The sequence below is a fragment of the Rattus norvegicus genome, chromosome 16, assembly GCF_021556685.1.
Source record: "Rattus norvegicus strain SHRSP/BbbUtx chromosome 16, alternate assembly SHRSP_T2T, whole genome shotgun sequence".
Classification (NCBI taxonomy): Eukaryota; Metazoa; Chordata; class Mammalia; order Rodentia; family Muridae; genus Rattus; species Rattus norvegicus.
The window spans coordinates 5,535,348-5,557,445 of NC_141549.1; the positions used below are offsets into that span (position 1 = coordinate 5,535,348).

The window sequence follows — 22,098 nt, forward strand, 5'->3', positions numbered from 1 at the left end:
CTATGGCCTCCACAAACACACGGTACACACACACACACACACACACACACACACACACACACATATATGCACTCACAATACACATAAAATAAAAATAAACCCTTTTTTTAAAAAAAAATTAGTAACTTCAGTTTTGATCAAAATAAACCATAAAAAATAAAATAAATAGACAAGGCACAAGCTGGGAAAGTCTATCTACTGCATAAAAATCAACAAAGGGCTAGTCTACAGACCATAGAAGGCATTTCAGTAAGTCGGTGTGAAACAGACAATCCAGGAGTAAAAATAAAATAGGGCCGGAAACTAAACAGACATTTCACAGAAGTGGAAAATTAAGTGGTGGCTTAAAAATACGTTCGATGTCATTAGGCACTGTGGAGATGTATAATAAAATTGTAATGACGAGCTCTTTTAGAACTGTAAGTTTGAAAAATTTTATATTCTGACATCAAGCCTCAGCCAGGATATGATGGCAGTCGGTCCGCATGCGGTCTCCTGAAGGAATGCGAAGGGCAGAACCCTGTGGAAAGGGCACAAGAGTACACACGGTACACAGGCTGCAGCCTCCCAACCTCACGGCCGCGAATCCCTTTGCACATGCGCACTAACACCAGTTGCGATAACAAGTACCCGTTGAATCAAAGAAAAGAACTAACACGAATGCCCACCAGCAGCAAACACGCGAACAGATGGACAGCAAATTTCAACAACTAAGTTACAGGAAAAGTGCGGAACATGATAGAGGGAAAATGAGCTCGAGAACGTTCTGGTGCTACACTTCTCGTCTTGAATGTCTCCCACGGGGCCCTGCGTTAAAGTTGCCCACGCAGAGTGGTGCTGCCGGGAGGCGGGGGAGTTCTTTCTCTAATTTCATTTTTATTTTTATTTTATTTTTATTTTGCTCTATGTATCTGGCTTTAGAGGCCCTGGAGCTGGAGTTACAGTTATAAGCCACGTGGGGTACTAGGACTCAAACCTGGGTCCTTAGAATGGACAGCTGAGCCAACTCTCCAGCCCCCCGGTGGGACACTTTTAAGAGGTGGGGCCGGTGAGGGTATTTTCAGTCACTGAGTGCATGCCCTTGGCAGGGAGTGTACAACCAGCCCAGGAGTGAGTTGTTGGCTCTGCCATGTACTGCTGGACTTAAAAGTACTGCCTGGCCTCAGCCCTAAAACAATGAGACCAGTCACCTACGGGCCCCTCCAAATCCACAAGTCACAATAAACCTTTCTCTTTACCAGTTGATTTCCTCAAGCACTGTGTAATGGAGAGCTAACATAGTTGGATAATTCTACTTATTCAAACGTTTTTATTCAAACATACTTAAAGCTTTAAAGCTAGAGAAAATGTTGCTGAAGCATTAACATTTATGGCAAAACAATAACTAAGACTTCCCGGTAAGATGGTGGACTAAAAGCTGCATTCGTGTGTGCTGATTAAGGAAAGAGTCCGTACAAAAGTCCACAGCTATGTTACAGACAGAAAAAGGAGGAGCAATGGAATTCAGGAAAGTGGTGGTTAAAAAAAAAAAAAAAAACAATAGCAACTGAAAAATGCCCAGAAGAAAGCAAACATCAACAGCAAAATGACAGGCGAGGAACCAGAAAGAGGAAGCCAGGCTGACCCTGCACCGCTCCAGTTGAAGCAGCTCCCAGCAGTGGGCAGGAAAAGAGGGCCAGTCCGCCCTTGCATCAGGGCAGCCCTCCCCAAGCTTCAGATCCAGGACTGGGTTTCGGTGAGAGGTTACTGACTGGCAGATGGGCACAGTGGAGAGACAGCCCACTTTGTCTCAGCATGACTCTGGGGGCAGTGGAAGCACCACCTTGAGGGGTAACCTACTGTAATTGAGCTACCCCAGGAGCCTAAGAACAGCAAACCACCACCAAGGAGTCTGGATTTTACGTGCCACAGTCCCAGGCCAAGAAGAGCCTTCAAAGGCAGCAGGTTTGTTTTTTTTTTTTGTTTTTTTGTTTATTTATTTATTTTTTTTGGTTCTTTTTTTCGGAGCTGGGGACCGAACCCAGGGCCTTGTGCTTCCTAGGCAAGCGCTCTACCACTGAGCTAAATCCCCAGCCCCAAGGCAGCAGTTCTAAAGGGAGAGTAAGGCCAAGCCTGGAGAGAGAAGATGGCAGGAGGCTCGCCCAGGTGGGTGTGGACCTGTAGCTCTGTCTACTGCCGAACTCAGAGCGGCATAAACCTCCCCCAAGTTCACCTGCAGGCTGTGATTTGTGAGGCCCAAGAAAGAGCTTTTTCTTTCTTTAGTTCCTTTTAATGAGTGCTCTTTCGCAGTAAGTTTTACATTGTATTCGTAACCTTGCTGGCTTCTCTATTCTCTTTCCCTGAGTTTTATTTATACGAATTTTACTATTGAATACTCTCTCCTTTCCGTTTTTATTTCCTCTGTTCCTGTCTATCGCCCTTTTCTCTCCACAACACCTTAGTAACATTCTACTTTATCTCATTTTTAAAACCAAAAAAGGACGTTTTTATTTTTATTACTCTTTATATATGTTCCAAATTCTGCTTCAAAATGGCTTTGATTATTAGAAAATATTTTTCTTTTGCCTTTTTTGTTCTGACTTCTTTTTCTTGTCATGATATTCTTCTCCACTTCCTTTTCCTTCACCTTCACCTCCCTTCTCCTCTACGTCCATTTCCTGCTTCCAGGTTTTTCTCGTTCACTTCCTATTTCCACATTTACCCTAATGTTTTACCTCCCAGGCTGCACAGAGTTTCCGTCTTAGTTACCTGATCACTGGTAACATGTCACTAGTTACCTGATCACTGGTAACATGTCATTAGTTACCTGATCACTGGTAACATGTTATGTTACCTGATCACTGGTAACATGTCATTAGTTACCTGATCACTGGTAACATGTCATTAGTTACCTGATCACTGGTAACATGTCATTAGTTACCTGATCACTGGTAACATGTCATTAGTTACCTGATCACTGGTAACATGTCATTAGTTACCTGATCACTGGTAACATGTCATTAGTTACCTGATCACTGGTAACATGTCATTAGTTACCTGATCACTGGTAACATGTCATTAGTTACCTGATCACTGGTAACATGTCATTAGTTACCTGATCACTGGTAACATGTCATTAGTTACCTGATCACTGGTAACATGTCATTAGTTACCTGATCACTGGTAACATGTCATTAGTTACCTGATCACTGGAAACATGTTATGTTACCTGATCACTGGAAACATGTCATTAGTTACCTGATCACTGGAAACATGTCATTAGTTACCTGATCACTGGTAACATGTCATTAGTTACCTGATCACTGGAAACATGTCATTAGTTACCTGATCACTGGTAACATGTCATTAGTTACCTGATCACTGGAAACATGTCATTAGTTACCTGATCACTGGAAACATGTCATTAGTTACCTGATCACTGGAAACATGTCATTAGTTACCTGATCACTGGTAACATGTTATTAGTTACCTGATCACTGGTAACATGTCATTAGTTACCTGATCACTGGTAACATGTCATTAGTTACCTGATCACTGGTAACATGTTATGTTACCTGATCACTGGTAACATGTTATTAGTTACCTGATCACTGGTAACATAGTATTAGTTACATGATCACTGGTAACATGTTATTAGTTACCTGATCACTGGTAACATGTTATTAGTTACCTGATCACTGGTAACATAGTATTAGTTACTTGATCACTGGTAACATAGTATTAGTTACATGATCACTGGTAACATGTTATTAGTTACCTGATCACTGGTAACATGTTATGTTACCTGATCACTGGTAACATGTTATTAGTTACCTGATCACTGGTAACATGTTATGTTACCTGATCACTGGTAACATGTTATTAGTTACCTGATCACTGGTAACATGTTATGTTACCTGATCACTGGTAACATAGTATTAGTTACTTGATCACTGGTAACATAGTATTAGTTACATGATCACTGGTAACATGTTATTACTTACGTGATCATTGGTAATATATTATTAGTTACGTGATCACTGGTAACATGTTATTAGTTACCTGATCACTGGTAACATAGTATTAGTTACCTGATCACTGGTAACATAGTATTAGTTACTTGATCACTGGTAACATAGTATTAGTTACATGATCACTGGTAACATAGTATTAGTTACATGATCACTGGTAATATGCTATTAGTTACATGATCATTGGTAATATGTTACTAGTTACATGATCATTGCTAATATATTATTAGTTACGTGATCATTGGTAACATATTAATAGTTACATGATCACTGGTAACATATTATTAGTTACCTGATCATTGGTAACATTATTAGTTACATGATCATTGGTAATATATTATTAGTTACATGATCATTGGTAATGTATTATTAGTTATGATCATTGGTAACATGTTAAGTGGACTTTAATTAGTTTTAAGCATCGTTATAGTGTGTGCAGTTCAGGATCGGTGCTGTTAGAGCCTTTTTCTCTCTCCTCTCAGAGAGGAACTGAGGACTGCGTCCTCAGGGGTGGTAAATATGATCATCTCCGAATAAAACGAAGGACATTTAAACATAAAACTGCAATGCAAGACCAAGGAACATGAAAATAGAAGGCAGTGTGATTCCACTAAAGAAAGATTTTAACTCTCCCAACACTGGTTTCAAATACACTAAAATAGGTATGAAGCTAAAAGAATTTTACTAATGGCTGGTACCTTCAAAGAATACACAAACAAGAGATGCATTTAATCCAGGGCCCAGATAGGAAAGTCAGCAAAACAGGGAAATGGGTGAGAAAAGAGGTAACGGGAATGAAAGGTCAGCAGGGCCGTCCAGTTCTGAAAGGATCCAACTAAAAACACTGAGGTCTTAGAGGGAAAATCAGGAAAACAAACAAACAAAAAAACAAACACAAAAACAAAAACAAAAAACCCACACTGGGAAGCATCATAGTAGGTTCAGCAGGGAGAGGAAGAACATCAGAGATGGAGGAACAGGTCAAGGCAACAGGGCAACCAAACCTCGGCAGAGAAAGTCAGTGAAGTGGACATGAACAAGGGATACACCAAGAGAGCAAACCTAAGGATAAAATGGAAACCCAGCGCATACCTTACTATGGAGGTAAAACACTGGGACAACTGTGGAAATAGTGAATGAATGAGATAAAAGCAGGAAGCAGGACATGGCAGTGGAGGGAAAATGAGGTCAAAGGATAGAATGAACCGAAATAAAAACTAAATGCAGAGGAAAAACTACCCAGGGAAATTACATTAGAAAACCCCCTGTGTCTAAAGAGACACATGGCTACCCTAGGTAGGTTAGAAACCTACGTAGAACAAAAGCAGAGACGTCCTCCATGCTACATCACAGCCAAGATGTCAGAAACACAAAGCAAGCAAACAATCCTGAAAGCTGCAAAGGAACTGGGGAGAAGACGCTGTGGGGGAGAGCACTCGCTCAGCAAGCATGAGGACCTGAGTTCAAATCCCAGGCGCCTACTTAAAAGTTGGTGCACATTTGTAATCCCAGAGTCATTAGGGGATCAATCAAACAAACAAACAAACAAACAAACAAACAAACCTGGAAAATCCAGAATAGCTACATTTCTGTGTAACCTACAAGATTAAATTAAGATGTAATTTATTGCCCCAAACAAGTGAAGTTAAAGCAGTAATAAAATATCTCCCAAACACAAAAAAAAGGGGGCTCACTGCCAAATTCTACCAGCTCTTTAAGAAATAGTTAATGCTAACAGTCCTCAAACTCTATAAAACAAAGAAAAGCTCACTGCCACTCATTCCACAAAGGTGTTGCTCTGACACCAGAATCAGGCAAAGATACAATGAGGAAGCAAGGATAGACCAATTACTCTAATTAGCTTAAGTGCAAAATTTCATGTAAAATCACATTAATCTAAGTCAAGGTTACAGTCAGGCGAGTTACCAGTTGGTTTAATCCCAGGGATGAGAGTTAGTACAATGCACATCAATAACTATGCCACGATGTAAAAACTTAAGAATGTAAATCATGTGATCTCCTCAAAAGATGCAGAAAGAACAGCTCCTTCATGATTAAAAAGCCTGAACAAGTTGGGACTAGAACAGACACACCTCAGCACACAAAACACTACATAGGTCAAACCTAGAGCCAATGCTGTATGGAAGGGAGGAAATATTTTCCCTAAACTCAGTAATGAGACAAGGAAGTCCTATTAGTCAATACAGCACTAAAGCCTTACTTAGAACAATAAGACTAGAAAAAGACAACTGATCCAACTGGAAAAGGTAGCCAAAGAATCTCTATTTGCAAGCTACATGTTTATATATTTAAGACTGCAAAGTCCATGCCAGAAAGCTTTTATACTTTAAACACACTTTCAACAAAGTAGCAATTTACAAAAAAAAAAAAAATCAGTAACTTTCTAATACACCAATTATGAGCTTACTGAGAAAGAAATTGAAAAAAAATCTATTTATAATCACATTTAAAACTAAAGTATCTAGGATGAAGCTTAACCAAAGAGGTGATAGACCTCTCTTCTACCGTGGAAACCCTGAGATACTAAAAAAAAAATTTTTTTAAAGAAATTGAAAAATATACTAGAAGATGAAAGATTTCCCCCATGCTGGTGAGTTGTCAGAATATTGTAAAAATGGCTACACTACCATTTGGTTGATCTATAGTTTCAACACATTCTACATCAAATTGCAATTATATTATTCATAGAAATATTGAAAGTTTCTAAACTTCACATTAAAGTTATAAAGACCCCAAATATCCAAAACAATCCTAAGTAGAAAAAAAAAACAGTACTGGAATTTTGCAACATCTGACACTAAATTACATTACAGAATCATACTATCAAAATAAAATATGGTACTGGCACAGAAATAGACATGTAGGCCAATGGGATAGAATAGAGGACCCAGAAACAAACCAACACAGGTACAGCCTCCTAACTTTTCGACAAAAGCTTAAAACAAGCACTGGGTAACTTCAACAAATAGTACTGGAAAAACCTGCTGTTTATTGTAGAAGAATGAACTAGATCTGCATTTCTCCCCCTAAACAAAAACCAATTCTAAATGTTCAAAGGCCTTAATGTAAGACTTGGCACTTAGACATTGCTAAAGGAAAGTACAGAAAGGGCATTTCAAGACATAGGTGCCCTACTTGCTTTTCTATTTCTGTGATTAAAATATAATGACCAACGCTACTTATAAAAGAAAGCAATTATTTTGGGTCTCACAGCATCAGAGAGTGAGTCCACGGCCATCTTGACAGAAGCACAGCAGCAGGCAGAGAGTCATGGTACTGGAACAGTAGCAGAAAGCTTACATCTGATCCACGAGCATGGGGCAAAAAACAAACTAACTGGTGTGGGCTTTTAAAATCTCAAATTCTGTCCCCCAGTGACGAACCTCCTTCAAGGCCACACCTCCCGATCCTTCCCAAACTGTTCCACCAACTGGGGACCAAGAATTCAAACACACAAGCCTATGGGAGCCATTCTTATTCAAAGCATAACAGATAAACATAGGCAAAAACTGTCTAAAAAGGACTTTAAAAACACAGGAAATAATCAGACCCAAGCTAGGAATTACGTGAAATTAAAATCTTTCTGCACAGCAGAAGGAAATAATTACCAAAATGGAGAAATGGCCTACAGAACAGAAGAAAAAGGTCTTTGCTTTACCAACTATACATCTGAGAGAGGGTTAATATCAAAGACACATAAAGGTCTATAAAAAAAAAAAAAACCTAAACACTAAGAGGAGAAATTATCCAATCAATAAATGGTAAATAAATATTTGGAAAAGTCTCCAACATCCTTGGCCCATCTGGGAAATGCAAATTAACACTGCTTTGGGAATCTACCTGGCCCCAGTCAGGACAAGTGCTGATAAAGATACAGAAAAGATCCTTATTTCCTGCGATAGGAATATAAACCAGAATAGCCATTATAGGAGTGAATCTGGACTTCACTGAAAAAACTAAAACTTTGACTACCTCTGACCTAGCTATATCATTCCTGGGTACCTCCCTGCAGGCATCTACGTCAGCATAGCACAGAGACGCATGCACATCCAAGACTATTACTCTACTGTACACATCAGCAAAGCTACAAAACCAGCCCAGATGCCCGCCCAGATGCCCATCAGCAGATGAACGTATAAAGGAAACGTGATACGCAATGAAATTGTTTTAGATGTAAAGAAAAATTAAATTATGATTTTGTAAGGAAATCAGCAGAACTGAAGATCACGTTAAGGAAAAGAAGTCAAATTCAAAACACAAATATTGAGCATCTCATACACAGAACATAGATTTAAATTTATGGTGTGTGGGCCATTAAAATAAAAAGTAGCAGGGGAAGGGAGGAAGACATCACAGGGAAGATGGGAAGGAAAAGAGGGCGGTGATAAAATATATGTGTCAGGAGAGCAGAAGGAAGGACAGACTGTGTGCACAGAGACAGAGTGCCCGAAAGCAGAAGGAAGGACAGACTGTGTGCACAGAGGCAGAGTGCCCGAAGGTGGGCAGGGGGCGAGGTGGCCATAGGGGAGAGGAGTAAGAACAGAGGATAATGGTAAGTGTGTACAAACATGCTCAAATGAAAGGCATTGCTTTATATAATAAACTAGGAGGAGACTACAATGTTTCAAACCTAAGTGCAACATTCTAGACAGTGCCGTTGTGGGAGGCACCAGGCTAGAAACACAGTGTTTAGTCAGTAAGCAGTGTGAGTCCACAACTTCACCGTCTCTCAGTTAACTACCTTAACAGGTACCAACTTCAGTATCAACTCAAAAAGACAAAAGGTAATTTCCTCCACTCAACTCCAACTGCAAGCCGGCCAGCCACAGTGCCTTCTTTCTGGGTCCTTACCACCCCTGAAAAGGTCAGAACACAAACTCTCTGTCAGTATATGGTTAGCTTGTCTCAGGTAAGTCAGGTTATGTTTTGGAAACAAATGGGTAAATATAAATTCCCAGTTAGTTTAAAGGTTGTGCATTTAGAAAGCATGTGCCTATCCTCACAGGGCTCACCATACACACAGGAGACCCAGAGTTTACTTGGCCCTCCGCTTCTCAGCATGGGATCTATGTGAAGCAGGGCTAGAAAATCCCAGTGCAACAAAAACCCACACTAAATGCTCAAAGCATCCCTGAGCATCTGTGACCACCACGATCTCTCTGCTCATCTTAAACCGTCTTGAGGAGAGGGGTGGATGGCTGAGACTAATTAAGGAGTTGAAACCTACACTCCTTAAAGGCAGGCTCTGTCTGATTGCTGAGGCCAAATGGCAGTGCTGCTTTCTACAAAAACAACTAAAGAAAGGCACAAACTATAGTCTTCATTCCTTTCTTAAGTAACTGCTTATATTTTCCTTTTCTCATCAAATTTAAAAAAAAAAACAAATAATAAGGGGCTAGAGGGAGACCTCAGCTTAGTGGTTAAGAGCACTGTTCTTGCAGAGGACCTAGGTTCATTTCCCAGAACCCAAATTGGCTCAAAACCACCTCTAATTCCAGTCCCAGACGACCAACACCCTCTTCCAGTCTTCAAAGGCACCAGACATACATGTGGTATACATTCATGCATGCAGACACCCATACACATAAAATAAAAGCAAAATTAAGAGAACCGCATAATCAAGATGAACACATAAGGGAAATTAAAAAAAAACTATAGAATAAATAAAAGAAAAAATGTTTTCATAATAAGCATTACAAACATTACAAACCAGGAAGCAGTGCTTCATTAAGGCCTCCACTGTCCTAATGTTATTATCACTGATGTCATGAAAAGAAAAATGCCAGCAAAACCGTCATGGCTTCAGCTGGGTACTGGTGGCACCCGCCACAATGTCAGCACTAAGGCGGCCTCGTGGATGGGTTCTGTCTTTCTTGAGAGGAAGAAGCACTTAAAAGCACAAAACGTGAAGAGACCTGAAATTTGAGCACGAGCCACTAAGGTGGGGAGTGTGAGGCTAGCCTGGGCTACACAGCAAGAACCTGTCTTTTTAAAAAAAACATAAATGAACAAGAGGGGGTGGGGAGGAGAGGAGAGAAGGTGAAGGGAGAGAAGGGGAGGCTAAAAGAGGGGAGGAGAGAGGAGGGGAAAGAAGGGAAGGGGAAAGAAGGAGGGCAGCATTAGTTTAAGGAGCTAACTCTAAAATAAGCAAAGCAAAATCTAGGGATATACTGTGAAAAACCGAAGATCAGAAGGAAGTAAAATGTTTACTTTATTTCCCTTTATAGCTCCCCGGCTCTCAGTCAACAGCCGCCACAGATGGTCCCGGCACCAGACTGTTCTGTGCTGCTCACAATGCTTGAGAATGAGGCACGCTACCTTTTCCAAAGATTCCTGTCTGCACTTAGTGCTCTGGGCGTCCGCACCACAACATGCACCGGGGCCTGGTTCCCATGTGGTGGTGCTGAGAGGGACAGCTTAGCAAAAGGCATGAAGGAGGGAGGCAGGGCCCTGAGAGGAGAGAAGTGTGCATACGTAAGGTATATGAAAACGAGCTTCAGCACCAATCACCAGGTCTGACTGGAACACCACCATCCTGTCAGCTGTTAGTGTGCATGGCTGTTTTTCACCTCAGCAGCCTCGCTCGCAGGCTAACGTGTTTCCTCTTTGGCCCTGTCCAGAACGCCGTCCTCCAAGTTAAAATCAGAGGTGAGCTTATCTCATCTCGGGCGGCATCTGGCAATGTCACGGCGCACATCAGAAACGCATCCTAGAAATCTACAGAAACGAGCTTGGTGAGCCCATCCCCACCCACACAGGGTTTGTGTTACAAACAACAGTGTTAACTCTAATGTGAGGGCTGCAGCTGCAGGCAAGAGCGGATCAGAACCCCCACCCTCGGCCCATCCCATGCCAAGGAGAAGCAGGGCAGAAAACACAGGGCATCTAAGGACTGTGGGATGGAAACGGGAACCCGGAGACTGGGGAAATGGAACGCACACAGAATACCATCAGAATGGTACTCAATTTTTTTTCTTTCATCCTGTTCACCCAAATGCAGATCCAAAGGCAGCCTGGCACCCGAAAACGCTCAGTGTATATAGACAAAAACAGAAAGAAAAAAAAATCCTTGCTTTCTAAACCAAGGAGCAAAGCCTCCACAGTCAGAGAGAGTCTCACAAGAGCTTTAATTTCCCTATCATTCCCACCCCAGACCCAGTCAGGACACCCTGCAGGACCTATCAGCGGGGTGGACACCAAACTCCAAGAGAATGCTTCTCCCAAGAAGAGCTCTAGTCTCCAGAGCACGGGGTGAAGTCCCATTGCTGATTTTCTTTTCCCTAGCTATTTACTGCCTGATCCTGGACACAGACAAAGAAAATAATACATCTGAGTGGAGAACTAAATGCTAACTTTATATCTAAAGGATGGTAGGAAAGGGCTTCAGGAAATCGGAAATTATCAGAGTGCTGGCACAGAGGAGCTCAGGAGGGTTATACAATGAAGCACCGTCTTCTCAGTTAGTTCCCACTGAACTGTTCGCACTGGATCTGACCCTAAGCAGCAGCGTCCATGGCCTTGAGATTTCCCACTCTGGGACAGCTTTCAGCCTGGATATCATATGAAGACTGAGCCGAGCTGATACTGGAGACGGCCCACAGAAGGAAAGTGGAACAGCTCAATTACCTGCCAGGATACGACATGGACAAACATGGACAGCATCAGAATTCCCTTATTGCTGGGCTTAAAACCGGAAATGGCCAGGATGATCCAGAGGGTGACTATCTGCATGTCCTTAATTGTCAAGGTGTTTTTAGAATGACATCCAAGTCAAGGTACAACATTCATTCCCGTGTCCTTTGGACCTTGCATGGAAAGGGATCATGTGTGGGATCATACGTATGTTCTGCATATCTCTCCAAATGTGGGGTCTTCTATCATGATACCATGTCATTTTTCAGATTTTTGCATTTTTGGTGCATTTTTGGATTTCAGATTTTCAGATTAGATATGTTCAACCATAATGTAGCCCAAATTTACTTTGGCAAGATACCTTGCGATGGAAGGGCAATCAACCCTCATGACATGAGTATCAGAATAATCAAAGAAATAGAGGAGCAACTAGAAGCATCTCTAGGAAGGTAGAACACTCTTGTACACTCTTATATTGAAGGGCAGTCAACTTATCCTCCCCTCACACAAAAAGAAATCCTAGACCTGAGGGGGAAAAAAAAACCCAAAGACAAAACTTTTCAAATGTCACCAGATGGATGCCATGTCACAATGGAGGTGACAGAAGAAATAGTGGGTGAACCTGGTGTAGGTGAGTAGATTATCCAAAGAGACCTGAGGAAAGCGGTGTCCAAGCAGGGAGAACCTCAGCGACCTGTGGGAACACTAGCGTGTCTAACATACATAGCTCCAGAGTCTCAGAAGAAGGAAAAATACTTTTAAAAAAATGAAGACTGTAAGGTCTCATATTTGGCGAGAAAGGTAAATTTATGGTTCCAAGAAATGCAGAGTCCACCGCCAGAGAGATCATAATCAAGCTGCTAAAAACTAGAGACAATTGAAAAGTCTAGAAGAGAGCAATATATTAGGAATAATGGTTTTGATAATTATCGATTTCCCAGAAGGAGCCATGGCGATCACAAGGCGGAATGCAGAGCTAAAAGAAGGTAACTGTCAATCCAGAAGTCAGGGTCAGCAATAAACAGCCTTTTAAACTGAGGCAGAAGTGGAACAAAAACGTAGAAATCCACAAGATAGAATGGATAAGTTCTTAGAAGAAAATACTGGCCAAAAGAAGGTGCAAGACATAGAAAGTCAGAACAGGCCTGCAATGAATAGAAAGACTGATTATTAATTTAAAAACTTCCTACAGGGAAAAGTCTAAGCCCATACTGCTCACCTGGCAAGTTCTTCCAACTGTATAAAGAATTCATACCAATCCTCATAAGCACAAGACAGAAGTAGAGGGAATATATAAAACCCTCAAAGACATCTCAGAAAACTAGCATCATTTTATGAATGCAGACATTAAAACCATCATCAAACTGCTGGAGAGACGGCTCAGCAGGTAAGACCACTTGCTAACCTTCTCCAAGACGCAGGTCGGTTCCCAGCACCCACGCGACAGCTCACAACCATCCAGCCCAGGGGACCTGACATGCTCTCTGACCTCCACAGGCACTAGGCACATGTGTGGTGCACATGCAGGGAAAACACCCATACACATTAGACGAAAAATAAAAAAAGTGATCATCAGCTAATACTAGCAAACCGAATCCTTCGCATAAACATAAAATTTTTTTTGTCCATGATGAAGCAAGACGCGTATCCAAAAGGTGAGATTATATTCAAAGAAAGACACGATGCAGAATACCACACAGATAGCGCAAAGCACGGGAAGCGCATGGCTCCCTCCGCGGAGGGAGAAAAGTCACTTGGGCAAATCCAGTAATTCTCACAGCAAAACCATTCAGTAACCTTAGCAACAAGGGGAGCTGGGGGACCTCGGTCTGAAGAAGGCCACGCAATGCTTCTAGCCACATCACGTGTAATGGGGAAAGGCTGGCTGCGTCTCCAGTGATCCAGAACAATAAGCCTGCTTTAAATGAGGTAATAATAATACAGCCAAATAACTCGAAGAAGAGCCATATAAGAATGCTATACTCATGGACTGGAAAAGCAACACTGGAGGTACTAATTCTACCCAAATTGGCCTATAGACTAAAGGCAGCCAAAATCACATCGTTCATTCATTCATTCATTCATTCACTCACTCACTTAGGTTTAGTTTATAAAGCAGTGATTTAAAATTTATGTGGAAAGAAAGAGGAATCCCCTCCTACAGGAGGTAAAAACAACTTTGAATAATCCTGAAACTCATGCCGCCCAACTGTAAGACTTGCAGAAAGCAACATTTTCTGATGGCTGGACAGAGGACAGAAATGAGTCACTACGGCCAAATGATTTTTTAACAAATGCTCGAAGATATGTCACCCTGGGGAAGACAGCCATGAAACCATCAGAAACCTATAATAACAGGAAACCTGCATGAGCCGCATGCAGCCTCACAGAAATTCACTCAATACCGGTCTGAAACCTTTATGATAGAACTGTAAAGTTTCCAAGATGAGCGCACACACTACAAAGAATCTGTATAGTCTACAACTAGACAAATATCGAATGCGAAACAAAAAAAATCCATTCGCCCTGCAAGAGCACTGAATAAAAAGACGAGTTTCAGACATCACTTGCCAATCGTGTATCTGATGAAAACACTGGATGCAGGGCGCACAAGGTACTTGCCCCGTCCTGCAGCAAGAAAGAAAAGTGACCAGCATTAGAAATGGGCAAAGGATAGAAGGAGGCCTGCATGGAGGAGGGGGAGCCAACGGGAGTCCACTGGGAATGATGGTCACCATCGTCCATGGGAAGCAAAAGTTACCATATACTTATTAGAAAAGGTTACAATTAAAAATGTGAATACTCTTAAGTGCTGGAAAGAGTTCTAAGCCACCGAAACTCTTACACAATTCCAACAGAAGTACCAAATGGTTTCAGCGTGCCAAGAAACAGTTTCTTGGGGTGTTTAAACACACTGGGTATATGATGTAGGGGACTCCAGTCCTTAAGGATAGACCCAAGAGAAATGAAAACTTAGCATTTCCACAGAAACCTGCACACTGACAAAAGCTCTGTTCATGACCACCATTTGTACAGAACACAAATTTCCTTCAGCAGGTGAGTGGTTAAAAGGTAGCACATCTATAAACACAATAATAACGATCCAGTAAAAGGAGCTAACAAGTGAGACACACTATTGAGCATGGGTGAGTCTCGGGGGCATTATGCCGAGTGATTCTATTTGTAGAACATTCTAGAAACAGCAAAACTCTATGAGAGCATGTATCACTAGTTGCCAAGGTATCTTCATTAGGATTTTAATTGCTGTAAAAAGACACCATGGTCAAGGCAACTCTTAAAAAAAGAAAACATTTTATTTGGGGCAAGCTTCCATTGCCATCATGGGGGAAGCATGGCAGCACCCAGGTAGGCAGGATGCTGAAGAAGGAGCTGAGAGTCCCACATCTTAATCTACGGGCAGCCAGGAGAAGACTGGAAGTGCTCCATAGTGGGCAGAGCTTTAGAATTTAAGACCTCAAAGCCCCGCCCCTACAGTGACACAATTCCTCTAACAAGAACACACCTCCTCCAATAAGGCCACACCACCTAATAGTACCATTCTTTGTAGTCAAGCATTCTAACACGTGGATCTAGTGGCGAGGCCATTCCTGTTCAAATCACCACACAAGGATTCTGATAAAAGAGAAGTATAACCACAAAGGGGCAGGATAAATAAATATGGGGGAGTATGATAGAACTGTTAGGTATCCTGATTGTGGTGGTAGATAACATAATCCGAAGATCACTGGACATATACACAGACACACACGCACACACACATCCTTTATGTTAATTCTTAAAAGTAAATGAGAAAAAATCCTAGAAGGCCGATCGGGCACGAATGAATGCCTAAAGGCAGGGAGAGGGCCCAAGGTGAGAAGCAGGAAAGCTCTCTCCTGTGAGGTGAGCATAGCTTGAGTCTTCCTTCTCCATGCAACCAGTCACAGAAGAGGAGGAGGAGGAGGAGGAGGAGGAGGAGTGAGAGGGAGAGGAGGAGGGGGAGAGGAGGAGGGAGAGGATGAGGAGGGAGAGGAGGAAGAGGGAGAGGAAGAGGAGGGAGAGGAGGAAGAGGGAGAGGAAGAGGAGGGAGAGGAGGAGGAGGACAGAGGAGGAGGAGGAGGAGTGAGAGGGAGAGGAGGAGTGAGAGGGAGAGGAGGAGGAGGGAGAGGAGGAAGAGGGAGAGGAAGAGGAGGGAGAGGGAGAGGAAGAGGAGGGAGAGGGAGAGGAGGAAGAGGGAGAGGAAGAGGAGGGAGAGGGAGAGGAGGAGGAGGGAGAGGGAGAGGAAGAGGAGGGAGAGGAGAAGGAAGAAGAGGAGGAGGAGGGAGAGGAGGAGGAGGAAGAGGAGGAGGAGGATGGAGAAGAGGAGGGAACTGAGCATCACAGGGAAGGATTTGAAGTGGACATGTGGCACTGGGTGACAGGGCTGGACCCTCGGGGTTAAAGGTTTAAATCCCTCCTGTGTACAGCACTTTCTGTGCCTCTCTAGTGTCTGGAGAGTAACTAATGGGAAAACAGTAAAGACAGCCAGAGGTGACTGAGAATGGAGCAGAAGGCCACCTCTCACCTGAACTCCATCAGCAAAGCCCTGTCTTATCCTTATGATATGGTTGTGGAGAAGGCTGAATCCTTGCTAATGTCCAGTGTCATCCATGGTTTGGCAAGACAGGTTATAAAAGGCATAGTTGGAAATCCGGTGTTGATTCATCTAGGGATCTGCGGTGGTGACCGCCTGCAAAGTCTTTTGGTTTCCAGCTCAGTCATCTGAGTAGAGCGTCCTCAGACTGCACTACACTTCGTAGAAAAAGTGCCATGCAGGCTGCACACGGGAAAACAAAGGTCCAAAGTCGGTCTGATTCTCACGCTTACTGCTTTGCAGAATATTCTCTTTAAATCCTCATACGCTAAGTGCTGTGCCATGGTGTTAGCATTCAGAATGGAATTTTTAAAGGGCCGTTTCCACGTGAGATTACACAGATGCGTGAGAGCAGCATGGTGTGACTATCTCCCGACACTGCAGAACCCTTTCCTAGTCCTAACCACTGCAGGCTCCCAGAAGCTTAACCAGCGTTGGCGATGCCTTACTCGGAACAAGGACACCCTCTGGATCCTGAGTGGCTAAACTCTCCCAGCTGTTTGTATGTCCTACAGCAAATGACCACACATTGTGCTGTGGGAGAAAGAAGAAAGAACAACCTGATACCTGACCCTGAACAGAGAAGGCGAGGAAGATGAACAATGATGCACTTTGGAAAAGTACTAGGAGGTGGTCAGGAAATGTTCACGCACAGACAACCCAGTGGCCATCTTGTGCATTCAAAAATGGCGGTGGGAAGAAGAGTCCTGAGTTCATCAAGGCATATTCACACAGGAGCTGCTGGCTGGCAAGGCCTGACGAACAGAAAGAATTCTCCCAAATGTAAGGGGGAAGGGAAAAAAAGAAACTACCTACTTGTATCAGTCACAATAAATCCAGCTATTGCAGAAGCAGTCTGCTGACTTCCAATCTCCGGCCATTTTTTTAAAAATATTTTATAAATACATATATATATATAACACGTGCATATAATATGTGTATATAATACATTATATCATATTTATATACATATACACATGTACAACTTTAAAAGGAATAGTTATGTTTAGCTTACATATCTTTTTATGTGTGATAAAATAATGCAAATTTCAGTTTTGAAATACACATATCTTAAGATTGAGTCAACATACTTGGCTCCCTGGTCATGAGCCTGCTACATATATAAGGTTAAATATTACAGCATTTGGAAGCCTACGTACACATGTACAAGATGTGTCAAATGGACATGGTACAAATGCCCATAATTGCAGTGCTTAGGAAGCGAAGGAAGATAGGTTGACTATACTTGGTGGCACAGGAAGTTTCAGTCCCGCCTGACTGTATAGAGAGAGACCCTGCCTTTCAAATAGAAAAGATTAAAAACAAAAAGTATTACGAGTTACACTGTGTCAGTCAACTTGGGACGAAAGTGGTTCTCATAACAAATTTTTAATACAACTATTCCTGTTTGTAAGTACATGTGTGTATATGTATAATATATACACCTATGTGTGCATATTATACATATTCTTATAATTTACTATACATGTGTTATGTTACATACATGTATTCACGGTTATGTATATACATATACACTGTAAATATATACATACATATATAGTGTGTGTATATGTATGCATGTATGTATATAATATATATGTATGTATGTATGTATAAAATCAAAGTGGAAACACGTACCTTATATTGCGGTCTCTGCTACAACCATCCTAAAGGCACTGGAGCGTGTATCGGAGCAGCCCTTGTCTCTCAGGACAGTGACAGGCCCAGCTCCAGTGGCAGCACTGCTAAGACGTCCCCCATCACCAGTGCGTCCTGCAGGAGCTCACTCTTCACAGGCAGGAGCATGTGGTGAGCACATTAGCCATTTGTAGCCTCTGTGTAAATCATGCTTTTTTTGTACAACGTACCAAGGGCTGGGTCTATGTGAACAAGAGCCTCACCTAGTTAGTCAGAGAAGTTAGGATTTTATTAAAACCTTCACCAAAATTGCTCCGCTAACTGGTAGTGAGGCCATTCTGCATCCGTGTGTCAGCCGAAGTGTCTGAAACAGCATTATTTTACCTTTTTTCTACAGCTGAGATCACTGCTCCACAGCGGCTCTTAGTGTCTCTGAAGCACAGGCAGACAGCCTGACTGATGCCACAAGCGGCTGCTTACACGGCCAGAAGTTTTCACAGAGCCCAGAGCAGCTGCTCTTACGCAGGTATGAGACACAGCTACCCATCTGAGGGAGTTTGGGTTTATGAAAGCAGAAATTTCACAAGAAACATGGGGGTAGCGTATGGCTGTAACCCCAGCTCTCTGAAGGCTGAGAGAGGAAGATCACAAACTCCAGGCCACTCTCATTAAGGGAGAAAGGAACAGAAAGGGAGATGGTATGAGGGCCAAGAGAACTGGGAAATCAAAGGGAGGAGTTTGAGGAGGAGGTGGAGAAGGGAGTGGGGAGGGGAGATTGTTTTACATTTTATCATGGCAATTCTAAATTCAGAGTGGAAGATACTTAAGGAAAGGAAGGCTCCCCTCCCTAACACCAAGAACAAACAAAAGGAAATTATCTGCAAAAGGAACAGGAGCAGAAGAACCCAAGTCAGTGGAAAAGGGCATCGTGCACTGCTCCTGAACCAGCTGCAAAATAAACTTGGAGGCAAACCCCACGTGTTCTCATAAGATCCAAGCCGGAGAGAAGGCGACTGTGGGAATAAGTCGTCTGCAGCCTTTAGAAAGAACCTGGTATTATTCCTTTGCTAAATGGACGTGCTGTCAAACTGCACTCTAAATATTTAAGTTTCTATCCAGAGACCCAGGCTGCAGCTCAGCCACGGTGAGAGAAGCTTCTTTTTGCAGTGGGCAGAGGTCAAGGGAGAGGTGCATAACTGGTCATGGTGCTGAGAATAAAAGACTGAGTGCTCAGCCCCAAAGCAGGACCTCTGTATTAACCTCGCCATTATCAAGGGCAGAGCACACTGCAGAAGTGGGGGCAGAAAGACTGTAAGAGACAGACGATGCAGAGGAGTCTACGAAATGCTGTTTTCTGGGCATGACCTGGCTGTCGCAATCATGAACCCACTGCAGCTGTTGGTACTTGCACAAGACCTGTGCAAAATCAATTTAGCCAAAACCCTAGCAGAGATGGGGTAGGTGATCTCCAGGCTGCAGCCCTTTCTGGAGTTGCTGGCAGTGGGTAGCTGCTAGAGAAGGGAGAGACTCTGTGTTTTCTCGTGGTTTGGTTTTTTGAGACAGGATCTCTCTATGTAGCCTTGGCTGTCCTACTATGTAGACCAGACTGGCCTCAAACTCATAGAGATCCACGGGCTTCCCTTGTGTGATGGGATTAAAGGATGTGCTACCACACCCAGCCCTAGACACCATTCTTTACTGAAGACAAGGCACTCGTAGATTTCCCACGCTCTGGTGGATGGCCCCACACCCACACGCATAAATACAGCACTAATTGAGTTTACTATGTTATTGGGGGGAAAGTGAGAAGACACTAAGTTGGGAGGGAGGCATAGTCTAGAGTCTGTGGGGGAACTGGAAAAGGAAAATGGGAGTTAAGTGTGGTCAGGTTTCATGGTGCACATGTACTGAGTTGTCAAAAATAAAGAAAAAGGGTGAAAATTAAAACAGCAAAAATGAATAAAAACTAAATATTTAAATCTACAAAAAGAGAAGTGAGAACATCACTCATACATACATGGGAGGCCCAGAGGACACTTACCCAGCAGAGAGGGGGTCCGAGGGGATCCATCCCCTCACCACTGAAGCCTACAGAAAGGCTCCTCATTGTGAGCTACTTCACAGTATAAAGGCTGCCCAGCAGGCATCAGTGTTCACAAAGAGGGGAGGCCTCCTTGGGAATAGACAGGGGCATCAGATTGGAGCCCCGTCTTCATATTCTGGGTGAAAGGAGAATTCATGAAGTCCTGAACTGGGGGTGGTGATGGAGATAAGGGTGGATGAATGGATTGGTGATGGATGGATAGTCTGGTTATTGCAAAAACTGACACGTGAAATGTCAACACATTAATTTTTAGCCTTGCTGGAAGTGATCTCGAGGCTAGCCAAGAATCACCTCTTCGGTTCTGCATTAGTGTAGGCTTAAGGTCTATTTTGGGGTAAAGTATGGCTTTTTCTTCTTAGCACATACCACAAGTAGGAGGCGAAGGATGGGTATCTCAGTTTACTCACTAAAACCTCGTACAAGCAGGCACATAAATGTATGAACTTCTGACTCACAGATAGCTACAAGATGAAAGCCAGGCACATTGGCCAACACAAGTTCCCGTGCCTGACTGGGTCTGCCTGCATCGGTCTGACCCGGGTAACCAAGGATCAGGACCCAATGTGATGTCCTCTGAAGGCTGTGGCTACAGAGCTGAGAGAGACACACTGCCTGCAGGTGGAAGGCACTCCAGGTCACGTCAAACTTGCCTACTCCATGAGGAACCAACCCTCTGGAAAGTCACTGCGTGCCCTTGGCCAAGCAAAAGGCCTTACACCCGTGCTACTTAAGTGTGTATCAGCACTAAGCTGAGGAGGGAGAATATTTTTTTTCTTGGATTGAAATCTGGCACCATGGGGCGTAGGACCAACCTAAATGTATTTCTCCAACTATGAAAGCAGTCATCTAATTAAAACCCAGCCAAAGTCAGTGAGGAGAAGTATATGTTCATCAGTTTAAGATGTTTTTTGGCACAGAATCCCCCGCCCCAAAAAAATGTATCTTTAAAGAAAATTTGGCAAACAGTTAGGCCTTAATCAGGTTGTCTTGATACCTTTTCAAACATTTGAAACAGCAATGAGATCATTGCTGTAATTCTATTTCCTTCAGAGGGGGCTGACTAAACAACTTTCAGAACGTATTTCCATCTACGAGTTAAGGAAGTAACTGCTCATCTAAGTAAGAAATGCTTTGGGACCTCTTCCTCATTTAAATATCCATAATTCAAAAATCTGTATTTTCCTCCCAAATCTCCCCTCACAACCTCAGGCACGCCAGGCTCCCATGGGCCTAGGAACGGCTGTCCTCAAGACAAAGAAAAGGAACATACAGATACCTAGAGATACTCCTAAGAAGTCTAAAGTGACCCTCAGCAAAGAGGGGGAAACATCCAGCCTCAAAGAACAAGTGTAGAATGACGCAACCTTCTGAGACCATGTTACATACCCACGGAGAAGCTTCCAAATGAGCCACGAAACAAACATCTTCAAAGAAACTGGCAGTCCCGTAAGTGGCCTGAGCCAAACCCAGAGGAAAGCCGACGAGCTATGAAAAGTCAAGCATGCACTGGAGGAGGCCCACGCACTTCCAAGGGGTGCCTGGTGGTAAAGGGGAAATCATGGTCTTCAAGCCTGCTCCACAGCCCAGGGTCCCGTAACACCATGCCTCACTCGCTGCCTCTGAGCTTCAGGGAATAACAAAGCCCTGGAGGTAGCAGGATCCAGGCCTCTGCAGGGCTGTTACCACACTTTCCTCAGGCCCACGGGCCCACGTGTGGACATGAAGCTAGGCCATCCAGTTCTGCTCGTACCTGACCAGGCCAGCACATGGCAGAGTGCTCAGGCCCAGGGCAGCCAGTCTCTCCCATTTCAAGTCTTCTTCTTCACTGTTTTATACCGTTGGTAGACATGCAGGAGTGCTCAGGAGGACTTTTGCACCATAGCAGTTTGAAGCACTAAGGCAAACAGACAGTGCGAGAATACCACTGGGAGATTACCTACCTACTTGGACCTCATGATATATTCATCATGATCCCTGCATACCGCTTTTGAGCTGTGTCTAAGGAGAGTGCCTGAAAAGCCAATGGAGAATATTTCCAAGTGTCAATTTGTTTAAAAAGG

At 43.1% G+C, this 22,098-nt stretch overlaps 1 protein-coding gene across 15 annotated transcripts in view; it reads right to left on the reverse strand.

Annotated features, from left to right (window-relative positions):
* The window catches only part of Cacna1d (calcium voltage-gated channel subunit alpha1 D), a 294,624-nt gene that overhangs the window by 219,110 nt on the left and 53,416 nt on the right, over window positions 1–22,098 (reverse strand).